General features: G+C 36.0%; 1 protein-coding gene across 9 annotated transcripts in view; it reads left to right on the forward strand.

Annotated features, from left to right (window-relative positions):
- The first annotated feature begins 10,913 nt into the window (after window positions 1-10,913).
- Window positions 10,914-13,324, forward strand: part of LOC117605853 (endoglucanase E-4) — a 60,058-nt gene continuing 57,647 nt past the window's right edge. For 5 of the 9 annotated variants that reach the window (XM_034327628.2, XM_034327618.2, XM_034327620.2 and 2 more), the window contains exon 1: window positions 10,939-11,381. The gene's annotated coding sequence lies outside the window, so the exon portion shown is untranslated. Of the gene's footprint in view, window positions 11,382-13,324 lie in introns of all 9 variants that reach the window. The other 4 variants (XM_034327624.2, XM_034327626.2, XM_034327625.2 and 1 more) reach the window with 4 other exon arrangements.

Here is a 13,324-nt window from a genome sequence, read left to right on the forward strand (position 1 = left end):
TTTAATGTAATTCATTATTTTATTACTTTTTTGAAAAAGGTTTTCATATCAATCACAAATTTCAAGTTGAAAAATTATCAGTTAGCGTTTCAAAGTATTCACAATTTTGATAGATCTATTATTTCGCTATAAATATCAAATATTGATTGGAGACTTTCAATTTTTATTGTACTTGTATTCATTCATTTCGATATAATTGGTATTGAAAATAGGTTACATTGTTTACGTAAGTTACATAGGTTACATTCACTCACCGACGCGGCGTGAATGCGTTAGTGAATTTGTAGCCAACTTCACTGCGACAACTTCGATGAAACTCACAATCAGTGTACATACATACATGTAGTTAATCTGCAATGGGTATGTTGATTCCAGTTGAATACTGTTTACTTGAAATTATCAAATTATCACTTGGTGACCCGCGTCATAGGTTGCCGACGTCTGTACTAGGATCTTCCTAGTAGAAGAAAAGCTTTAATTTTGCGCCGCTTCCGAAAATATTGAAATGTATTTAGTATACATTTATGTATAGGTTTTAATAATAGCTGTGGAGTATTGGTATAAATGAAATGTGAAATTTTATGTATTCGCTAAAATTAACAAATACTATAATATTAATTATTAAGATAATAAAATGCATAAATGAATAAATTGTATCTTGTATAATATATAATATTAAAGCACTTACTTTTTACATAATTTAATAATTAATATTTAAATTATTACTTTCAATGTGTTGTAACGTGATATGATTGCCCCCCATAACCCCCCCTCCCGTTACTTCGCTAAACTTCATTTGGCTTTGCCAAAGCCTTACCTTCTCCTCTACCCTTGTTTCCCAAAATTCCCTACCCCCAGGATCGAGTGTGTTGAAAGAGCAGGAAACATCGGTTGACGACAGCTCAGCGACCCTTGCACCTCGAGAAGAGGAAAGTCCCCCCTCTACAAGAGGAGCGAAGAACCGATGACTTCAAGGGGCAACCCAAAGAGAACGTCCTGTGGACAGAAACTGAAATGCCTTAACAAATGTCCCGGTGGTGCCATCTGTACCCAGTAAAAGGACCCTCACCAGGAAGTGCGTCGCCCATTGTCCTCCTTATCGACCCGTCTTCAATTCCGATCCCCCCCACCAATCAGCCCTTGATCCGATTGACCAATAGGCCCGATCCACACTATTGGTTCGGTCACGGTCCGCTCTCGGTCCGGTAAAATATAGTACAATGTAAATCTATGAAGGTATTTGTTATGTCCCCAGTCATCGACTCAGCGTTTTCACGCCCGGCAACGCCCGCGACACGAAGTCAAGGAACTCGCGGAACGCGATGACGAAAGCCCTGTGCTGTCAGGTTTTGAGAACATAAATTACTGACACGAACAAGACCAGGCAATTCCTTAATTACGTGAAGCAGAAACGAAGCGCTGTCCGTGCGCGACCCGCAGTAGACCCGCGTCTTAGGCTACTCGAAACCAGGAAGATCATCAACGACGTGCTCGGCCGAAGGTTCAACACGAGTGTATCGCCGTGATCTGAGATACCAGACCCATAATTGAACAAGAATCATTGAATAGTAAAAACCTACCTCGTGCTATTCTGTTTCTTAGTACTGCAGCATTCGGCTTCTCTTCTTGATTATGATTGTACCCACCCCTGCTGACCTGACGTTCAGTCGTCGGTGCTGGGCAGGTTGCAGGTTTTAGGTGCTTTTTACTCGAATTTTTAAACGTTAATTACTGGAAAACAAAGCCGCAAACGCTATTTCGTCATTCTTGATTTTCGTCTTATTTTGATCCCTAGAGCACCCCTTCAAAAATCTTCCACCTGTTGTCGAACATCCTGTATAATATATCGTAGTTAATAAAAATATGTATATCTATAAATATGCTACCTATTGTTAATTGTACAGGGTGTCCCAGAACTGGGGTAGGAGCCGAAGAGGGATGATTGATGAGGTCATTCTAAACAACTTTTTCCTTTGCCAAAATGTTGGTTAAGGCTTCGTTTTCGAACTATTAACGAAAAACATTGGCCAATCAGAGCGCGCCGTTAACGCTGGCCGAACCACGAGAGTGTTGGGTATGCTTTGCGCGGTCGTGATCAAGTGCAACGGCACTATGTCGGTGTAATAGGATTCGTTGGGCAGAAGTTTCATCGAAAAATGAATAAAAAAAAGAAAATAATAATAGTATCGAATTATTGATTGCTCATGAACAACGAACAAAGTAATGAATCGTTGTTCATGTAGAATGAATAAATCGAATTGGTCCAACACTTTTATTAGTTGTACGGTAGGAATTTAAAGAAAAATAAAAAAAAATACTTTGTAATCATTTTTGAAAAAAATATGGAAAAATAAATACACGATTTGGAAATAAAAAAAGTTTCCACATAATAAAAAAAGGATTGAAATGGAATAACTAATAAACGTGTTAAATTGTAAAACATTCAAAAATAATGTAAATAAAACTTATCCATTTGTTACGCGGCATAGCATACCGCTCGCGGAACTATAATAGCAGTTTTATACTTTTAACACTCTTACGGTTTTAACTATCGAGAGCAATAAACTCACCGTAAGACATCGTTCGTTTTTGCCTTCTATGTACCTTATACAGATGGTAACAACGATAAATTCATGAACCGATGAATTTATCGCACCAATTTAGAAACACGGTCAGTCATGTTCAATAGCACATTTTCTAATTGCTAGAAACTTTCCTAAGCTGGTCGGAGTATTATTTTGTCACGTTCCGAAGCAATCACCATGAAGCTTCAAAAGGTCCAACAGTAAACAGACCTTCTGCAGGACAAGGCCCGTAAAGCCAGAACGTTTATTTGGCATTCGCATTGTCCACAAATGCTCGCGACGAGCAGTTTACAATCTTTTACGAGGTCTTGCCATTCTCTTTACTTAAATTCTAACTTCCTCTTCCGTGTCTTAAACGGACCCCCTGTGATGCATGAGTCAGAACAAAACCCTAAGGGGTCCCGAACCATCGAAGCTGCATACTCAGGCACCACCGGACACATGACCATATACCTCGACGGTATAGCCTGACACAAGGGTCTTGAACCGCCTGTCACTCGCGCCTGGGTCACTGCCGGTTCGGGTTGTAAAACTCTGGCGACTTCCACGTGCATCACAGCTGCTGAGTTTTCGGCTAGCTTACATGGGAAATGTCCAGCGAGGTGATCTGCTAAACCGTTCAGCCTATGGCCATTAGTCAAACTCCAAACGTTTGCTAATTGGCCACTTTTCGTCAACACCTCCCTCGTTGGACTACCTCTCTGCGACTCTTTGCTGACCGTTCGTAAGGCCCAGGAGAGGGAGAATACAAAACTTGGAACGAAACATCGAGACTCGAAGTCACTTCTCGTTGATTCTCGGATCTGATCACATCGTCAGCATTCTTAAAGTCAGTCTCTAAGAACAGTCTCAGACAGAACTTCCTTACGAACAGTCAGCTTTAACGATTCTATCGATATACCTCTGAGGTACTATCTTACATACACATATAGACATTTGTATAATACGTCTACGAATTAAACATATCTATAATTCAGTGTTCAATTAATTTATTCTCCTTACAACGGTGAAAGGTTGTAAGGAAGTACGCATCTTCCGGTGGTGGAATCCGCGTTACATAACGGTATCCTCTACCGCGAACGCGTACTAAACACCATTCGTCCGTAAATGATTCAGTTGCAATGAAAATGGTTTGCTGTTACTGGGTCATTGAGCAGATCCTGAACATTCGAGGAGGGAACACATTACGAAGAACGGAATTTCTTCACAGAATTTCACTACATGGTCCGAATTTGTATTGACTGTCACGTTGCTATTGCACTGGACACAAAATGAAAAACATGTAATATTCCGCACTACGACGTAACGTTTTCACGACGTTACTGGTCTTCCTTTCCAACTTCAAATGAGACTGTTAGGTTGAGCGTCTGCGAGGTTTTTTTTCGCTCTTTATCCTTTTCTACGTTCGGCTATATTCAAAGGGTCGACACGAGCCTCTCTCGCTTACTCTCGATTACTTTCGAGTGTAGAAAACGACAAAGAGCGAAACACACTTCGCAGACGCTGAAGTTGAAGCTAGTAGTCCTATTTGAAGTTGGAAAGGAAGGCCAGTAATGTCGTGAAAACGTTACGAAATAGTGCAGAATATTACGTTTTTCATTTGTGCGCAGTGCAATAGCAACGTGACAGTGAATAAAAATGTTTATTTAGTTGAAAGAATCGGTCCCTTTCGCACGACGTAGTGAAACTCTGTGAAAAGTGATAGTGACCGTGTGGTTGAGTGAGTTCAATGATCCCGTCTAGAGATCAGCTGTTCTTCCTAACGTGTTCCCTTCTCGAATGTTCAGGATCGGCACAATGACCCAGTGAAAAACCATTTTTATTGCAGCTGGATTATTTACAGATGAATTGGTAAGTTTCATTTACATTCAATCCCTTTTTATTATTTGCAAATTTATTTTGATTTCCAAAACGTGTATTCGTTTTTCTCATTTTTTTTCAAAAGTGACTACCAAAAAGTGTTGGATCAATTCGATTTATTCATTCTACATGAACAACGATTCATTACTTTCTTCGTTGTAGCGTCGAAACCTCTCCAACATGGAGAAGTCCCGCATTTCAGATTAAGATAAGGAATGAGGTAGGTTCATAAATAAATTTAATAATAATTGAGCCAAAGATGTTTGATTTTATTGGCTCTTAAAAAACGAAGGGGAAAAGCCATACGGCATAAAAACCCCTGTTTCTTAAAATATATTTAAGAAAAAACGAATTGAAGCGAGGTGCGAGCGATCGCATGTAATATTATCTTATGTCGTATTTAAATCAGAATAGTCATATGTGAAGCCATTGCTCTCGGGCTCATAAGTACGATTACGTGTATCTTGTATTGTGTAATTAATATGTGTATTCAGGGTGGTTACGTGATGTAACCAACTCTACGGGTCGTCGGTGCGACTGCAATAGTCGACATCCGAACGACATCCGAGTAACGTGTATTCAGGGTGGTTACGTGATGTAACCAACCCTACGGGTCGTCGGTGTGACTGTATTAGTCACATCCGAACGACATCCGATTATTTGAAATTCGAAAAAGATCCGGCTCTTGCACTCGCGAACTAACCATGTCACGACCGCGATCCGAACTGTACGAAGTCTTCTAGCCGACTAAACAGGCAAGCAAAAAAATACCCGGAAATCGCCTGAAAACTCTAGCATAAGAGGGGTGGCATTTGAAAATGTCCTTTCTTTCTTTCTTCCTTCTATCGATGACGCACGAGGGACAGCGAAACCCTTAGGTCGTTTATTACTTGCACGTGTTTTCGTGGGACCGAACCGAGCGAAAACCGATAGATAAAGGCCCTGCCCTTGACTCGTCCTTCGAATCAAAGGGCTATTCCCGGCGATGAACGCGCTGGGCCACTTGAGATCATAAACCTCCCTTGATCGACAAAGGTTCTCAACCGCGTCTGAACATTCGTTGTTCATGAGCAACCAATAATTCGATATTATTATTCTTTTCTTTTTGTTATTCATTATTCCATACAATTTTTATCCTACTATACTGACGTGGTGCTGATGTACTTGATCACGACCACGGCTTAAACGCAGAGCATACCCAACACTCTCGTGGTTCGGCCCGCGCTAACGGTGCGCTCTGATTGGCCAGTGTCTTTCGTTAATAACTCGAAAACGAAGCCTTAACCAACATTTTGGCAAAGGAAAAAGTTGTTTAGAATGACCTCACCAATCATCCCTCTTCGGCTCCTACCCCAGTTCTGGGACACCCTTTAATATTCATTAAAACAATTATAAAAAATTTCTTTTTCTTTTAATCTTATTGTTAGACATGGTGAAAAATATGCAATAGAATTACCTTAAAAACTGCTGCATCATAGCTTTTTAATTTCAGAATGCATCAGATAAATCAAATAATTTTTAACAAAAAATAGAATCGACTTCAAAATGCGCTAAAAAGTGTAAAATAACTTATAATTCATTGCTACAACAAAATGCACTAAAGAGTATGAAATAATTTCTATTTCATTTATACAAATATCCAACAGCTATTAATAAAACCTATTTCCTCGTTAAATTGTATACTAAATACACTTCAACCTTTTCGGAGGCGGCGCAAAATTAAAAAATTGTCTTCAACTTGTCCCGATTGTCAACCTTTGAGTAGTCGAATATGGGCCATTCCACGCAAAATGATCACACTTTTTCCCGCATGGTCTTGGATTTTTGTTAAATTTTGTACGCTTGTAGAACCCAATGTACGAACAAAAAATCGATGCTCCGTTCCTCGATATTGTTTAAACTTTCCGAGTTATAAGGACTGAAAATTTAGGGTCACTTTTTTTTCAAAAAATCATAACTCGGAAAGTATTATAGATATCGACATGCATGAACCGGCATTTTATAGGTAAAACTTCAAAGTTTAATAAAAAAATTACTACATGTGTCAACGCAATCTTCAAATTGTTGTAAATAATGTTTATAATTTTCAAACTTGAAAATAACCCCAAGGGGGAGCACGAATCGGTCTGAAATTTTTTCTGTAGAATCTTTAAAGAGTTTTCTAAATATCCTGAAAATTTCATGATGGAACACGCAGAATTGCCGGAGTTATAAAATTTTATTGCTGCGTATGATCTGCCGGCGGACCATCGCGCGCCATCCGGTCCCCATGCCCCACTGCACTTGTCGGCGTTACTTTTCGGTCTATCCGCTTAATTTCTGCTTATTTACAAATTGGAGTAAATAATTGTTTCTAATACATACTTTTTTCTTAATCTGGAGAGGAGATTTTAAAGATTTTGATGTGATAGGAGATTCACCAAGAGATTTAAGGGCACTATTTAACGACGATAACGAATATTCCCGATCTATTTCTTCTACAGAACTACAGGGTGATTTTTTCGCAACGCAACACAAAAGCCGTGCCACACAACGGGGAACCCCTGCTGTTCCGTTTCTTGTCTTCGTCTCAGCCATAAACACACACAAAACAGTTTTGGGTCCGGCTTTTGTATTGCGTTGCGAGAGAATCACCCTGTATCTGCATTTGTTCCCGAATTTGACGAATTGTTGCTTATTACTTGTTCTACATTACTTGGACCAATAACTCGCTCTTCAACTATTGGAAAACAACCCGGCTCACTTACGTTTATGGTAGGAAGATTTGGACGATTTAATCTAGATGTTCGAATTACTCGCATTCTACACATGCAGCACAAATTTTCTCCTAATATTATATTCTGATATTTTTCACGAAACGCGATTGTAACTGAACGAAGATTTTTAGTTACATTTGAATGTCGAGGTAAACTAAATGGATTGGAACAATATCTTTGCGGCATTTTTGCTTTCCACCAGTACACAATTACAGTTTTAAACTAAGAAAAACAAGAAGCTGAAAAGTACACAGCATAGTTATGCACAACACTGAACGCTTAACTGAAACCGCTTGTCTTGTTGCTTTCCCAAATAAAACTGAACGGTGTTCTGGAAAAGTGAACCGTCAAAATCGGTTTGCCATACTTTTATTGCCTTTTAAGGGTTTGTAGACAAAAGTACCAAAAACGTGTCGATCTATTCCGTAGTTGTTAACCGATGGCTGGCTATTTGAAAAAATGTAGAGTAGCGGCGCATGGGAACCGGACGGCGCGCGATGATCTGCTGGCAGGTCATACGCAGCAATAAAATTTTATAACTCCGGCAATTCTGCGTGTTCCATCATGAAATTTTCAGGGTATTTAGAAAACTCTTTAAAGATTCTACAGAAAAAATTTCAGACCGATTCGTGCTCCCCCTTGGGGTTATTTTCAAGTTTGAAAATTATAAACATTACTTACAACAATTTGAAGATTGCGTTGACGCATGTAGTAATTTTTTTATTAAACTTTGAAGTTTTACCTATAAAATGCCGGTTCATGCATGTCGATATCTATAATACTTTCCGAGTTATGATTTTTTGAAAAAAAAGTGACCCTAAACTTTCAGTCCTTATAACTCGGAAAGTTTAAACAATATCGAGGAACAGAGCATCGATTTTTTGTTCGTACATTGGGTTCTACCAGCCTACAAAATTTAACAAAAATCCAAGACCATGCGGGAAAAAGTGTGATCACTTTGCGTGGAATGACCCATATAGGCGAAGCGGGTATATCTGTCTCTTTCCTATATAACTCGATGACACGGTGCGGAGTCACAACTCGAATTTGGACCCTGTATGGTCCATCTGGAATCATCGAGTATGCGGTGGAAAGACCCGATCGCGGCATATTCTGGAAAGAGACAGCCCCCCTGCCGCAAAGGCAACCCCCACGCCGAGGGTTCCGTCCATAAGTTCTTAGATCCATGGCTTTCACATACTAATGAAGTCGATTCAACTTCATGTACATCAGAAACGTTGCCATGTTCTGATGCAATCGTTACAATTACAGATGTTATTAGCCGTATTTATAACGTTTCGTATTTTTTGTTACGATTTATTAATTACCAAGTTTGCCGTACCGCAATCAAACCGTTATTGGTAACATCGTATATTCGGGTATTTTTAATTTTGTGCCGCCTCCGAAAAGATTGAAATGTATTTAGTATACTATTTAACGATTAAATAGATTTTATTAATAGCTGTAGAATATTGGTACAAATGAAATAGAAATTATTTCATACTTTTTATCGCAGTTGTTTTTTTTGTTAAAAATTATTTTATTTCACAATTTTGAGTGGATCAAACAGTATTTGTAAGATACTGTAAGGTGGTTTACGGTTCTTATTGGATAATTACAATAACAATAGTTATTAACAATGACAGATTCCATAAATTTTTGCAAGTGGAATCATCGCAGAAATATCTACTATTAGATTTGAAAGCTTTCATCGTGATCGGTATATTTCTTGCAGAGTAAACGCTGAAAGATATAAACGAAGCATTACGTCTTTTGCGATAAAAATTGTTAGCAATGAGAAAATGCAAAATGTTTTTTTAACGGGATCAATCGGGAGACATACTCTACAAGATGGAAGAGGTTTCGTTTCGATTGGTCCATTCATCTCGGAGTAATCGGTGAACAAACACAGAAAAAACAAATATATACTGATCGAATTGAGTAACATGCGTATAGACAGAATTCACTGTAGTGGTCACGATATTCTTTCGCGAATATCTCCGAAACTAATCGTAAGCGAGTCCGACATATAGGTTACAGGAAAAAAGTTGTTTGAAATGTCGAACTTTACAAAATTTTTTTAAAGTCGGTTAAAAAAAGAATATTGGAAAGAAGGAAGTGAAATTAATCACTGACCTAGTTGTACCGAACAATTTACTTCGACGCTTCAGTTTTTGCCCTGTAACAATTGGAGATTTCAATTAATTTTACGCGTTTCTCGACGAGATACCAAAAATAAAGCAAAAAAGGAAAAGGGTACAATGAGGAATGAAAGTGGCTAACTAATTGTAGGTTCGAAACGACGTTGTTTAAATTGCTCAAGTTTCCGTTTACGTTTATTCGTTTTCTTGATGCAATTAAAATATTCCAGTTACTGAGTGCAACGTCAAACACCCATTTATACGGAAGTTGAAACATTGTTGACCCACTAAATGACCATTTAATACACCCATAGTCACTGTTGTAGTACCTACTACATTTCGTTTTCAAAAATATTTCGCAATTTATTTACATTAAATATGATTATCCCCAACAATAAACCTGTACTTTCTTGATGTATTTAATACAAATGCATGAAATTTCAAAATTAATTATCCAAGTTATGAGATGTGAATTTTTTAATCATCACTTTTCTTTTCACACGTTAATTATTAATATGTTCACAGAATGTAAATAAAAATAGGAAACTGAGACACACATCTTTTTGTCGTTAATAGATCCTAATAATGTGATCTTTTTTATTTTATATGCATTGTATAACGCACACTTATATGCTTTACATATTCATTTTGGAGAACTTACAGAAAAAACGCTTCCCTTCCGATTTTAATAATAATTTAATTTTGTAAAATTTTGTAAAATTCGACATTTCAAGCAACTTTTTTCCTGTAACCTATATGTCGGACTCGCTTACGATTAGTTTCGGAGATATTCGCGAAAGAATATCATGACCACTACAGTGAATTCTGTCTATACGCATGTGTTTGTAACAGTCTATTTTGCAACCATAACCGCTTACTGACACAGAGGCACTGGGCCCAGCAATCTTGTATAGATCTGTAACTCCCCGCCACTTGCGTGTAAACGCTTATGCGAGAAAATTTGAATTGACATGTACTTATTATTTCTATTTCTCAGCTGTATACTAAATTTCATAATATTCAATAATTAAAAGTCATTTTTTTTCTAAATTGTTTTTAATATAGATATCGTAATAATAAAATAAATCTAAATGATTTATATTTTGCGATGTTATATTTTCTTTATATCGCCATTTTTCCTAGGGAAGCTTCATTTGATCACGGGTGTACACATGCATATTTTTTACTCTAGTCATGAAATAATTAAAAAAAGAAAAGAGGATTCTAATTAGCCTTAATAGATATTACATTAATTTCGTAAAATATTAAATAGAATTGGAAAGTTAAATAATTTGTATTATTTATTTTAAATAATTATAATTATAATTATAGTGCATATATTACATATATCCATTTCCACGGCATTTAACGTGTTAACATAACAAGATAAAATTTTTGTTAATTATTATTTATTTCTCTCAATTATTAGATAATAATAAATTTGTAATACCGGTTATCGATGACCACCACGATATTGAACGTGTTAAATGCTATACGAGTACTTTCGTTCACCTGAAGAATCACCCCCACTTCCCTCCCCACCTGTCCATCCTCTGGCTGGTTGGAGTCGTCAGCAAGTCACAATCGTCGGTCAGTAAGTCAGTCAGTCAGGCACATGATTGATCAATCGGTGAATCGATTAAATCGTTCAACACGGTTAGTGATTTATTATGATGAACATACAAGTTAAAAAATCTGTTTTCGCTGTTAGTGAATTCACCTTGTCAAATGTACAGTGCGTTCGTGTGACCAAGTGAATTATCAACCACTTTTTCAATGTTTTTATTCTTTGACCCTTTAGCTATTGAAAATCTCAGCCAGAAGTCTTCTAATCACGAATTAAAAATTGAGAATTAACAATTTATCCTATCTTTAAGACTTAACGTTAATTAGTTTTCTATTTACTAGTGTTAGTACACTCTTGGACCTTAGATGCACTTTTATAAGGTGCAAAATGTGCATCATTGCAAACGAAAGTTCAATTAAAACACGTTGAAAGTGAATCAATGGTGTCGTATGCTATTTGCCGGGATAGAAAGGTACAACTGATTTGAAAAATTCATTATTATCTATTATTTTTAAACAATAATTAATTTATCTATCAAATTGACAATCCTCATAAATTCAGTACCTTCATAGTTTTTCCCTACAAAATTACTGATTAAAATTAAATAATAAGGCAATTTTCAATCACTGTAAACAGCACACGAATAAATAATTTTTTTTCTGATACAATAGTAGGTATAACATTTTAGAAATGAAGATTTAAATTTTAATTCAAACTCTGGATCATAGGTTGAGATCTCTGAGAATTATTACTAATATTTTTGACCAGTATTTAAATAATTACTTCACAGTTTTCGCTTAAATATTTTACCAAATCCAATCATTTTTTAGATATTTATAAAATTTTATTAAATATCTTGTAGTTTTAAACTGTAGTGTAATGTGCATCATCATTTTCTAATCGATAATTTTATGATATGCAATCTGTTAAATCTTGACTATTCGACGAGACAGTACATCGTTACTTGGCATTTAATATTCTTAATTGTAGCCGTATTAGAGGAGTCAATGATAAACACTCTGTCTGCATTGAAAGTGTCGACTTAACGAACATTGAAGGATCTTTCAGACATATTTATATGCAGTATGCATGATTTCGATGAGTCACGCGAAATCGACAGCTAAATAATAAAGAATCAGCTTGACACTAACGAATTTTTTTTATTTATCAAGTCCACTATTGTAACAAACAAGATTTAAAAACATTTTCAGCGAAACACTGTACAGTTGCTTTACATTAATTAAAAATTTAATTTAAAAAATGAAGTAATTGTGCAGAAAAGGAGATTATCTTACATTAATCAAAATTATTAATAATATAACATATCAACAAATTTCTTATTTGTTTCATTTGTAAATAAACCCTGAATTAATGAAAAAAAATATGTAAGAAGGGGCTTTAGTAAAAACGTCTCATTCTCAATATCAAGCTTTAAAATCTTTTATAAGTAAACTTTTTGAAAAATTATTCGTACAACCTGTAGCATTTTTAAAGGGTAGACCAGGTTCCTCATAAATTTTCAATTTTGAAAAGTATAAAATTTATAAACTGGAATTTTCTTATTGTAGAATTTTATAATGATAAGAGTTTATAATAATAGTTGATATTTATGGGGAAGGTTTATAAAGTTTTGGAAGTATTAGCTCCACCTTGACCCCTACCTAGTTACGCTAGTGTCTACAACTAGTAACAAAAAATAACAAAACTATTCCTTAAATTATTCACAATAATTGTTTAATTATTTTTACAATAATTCTCAGAATTAATCGAAAATCATGTAAACGAAATCACACCAACATTTTTCAAATTATTCACAAACTACAAAAGGGTTCTGCATCTCTGTACAGTGTCTATCTCACTTTCCTTAAAAATTGTTTTCCATGAAAAAGGGAACAAGTTTGCAGAGGAAAGAAATAATTAAACAAAATATTCCAAGAACTTTAATGAAGGCAATAAGCAAAGCCGTATGTGTCAATGAATGATGGAGATCGAAATTTCAGTAACGACAGAGAATGAGGTTAATTTGTCCCCTTCTAATTAGTGGAAGTCACGAGAGCATGTCCAGTAAGAAAATTACCACTTTTCTGACGGATGGAATTCGTAATTGCAGTACAAGAGTACTCAACCAATCATTAACTCGTATCGAACTGATGCATTCGATCCATGTATGAAACCTCTTGTCAATTTCATAGAAATTCGTTTCCACTTCCTTCGTCGTTTCCGGTCTATCCTGTTTTCTGCCTCAATTTCAATTTCTAAAGACACTAATCATTCTAATAAAACAGAATATTCTGATTCAATTCTTGAACATTAAATTTAATTATTGATTTATTTACCCTTGAACAGTGAAGGCTAGGTCAATCGTAACCCAATCCTACAAAACATATACAAGGGTATTAACCTAAAGTTAAATTT

The sequence above is a fragment of the Osmia lignaria genome, chromosome 2 (assembly GCF_051020975.1).
Source record: "Osmia lignaria lignaria isolate PbOS001 chromosome 2, iyOsmLign1, whole genome shotgun sequence".
Taxonomy (NCBI): Eukaryota; Metazoa; Arthropoda; class Insecta; order Hymenoptera; family Megachilidae; genus Osmia; species Osmia lignaria.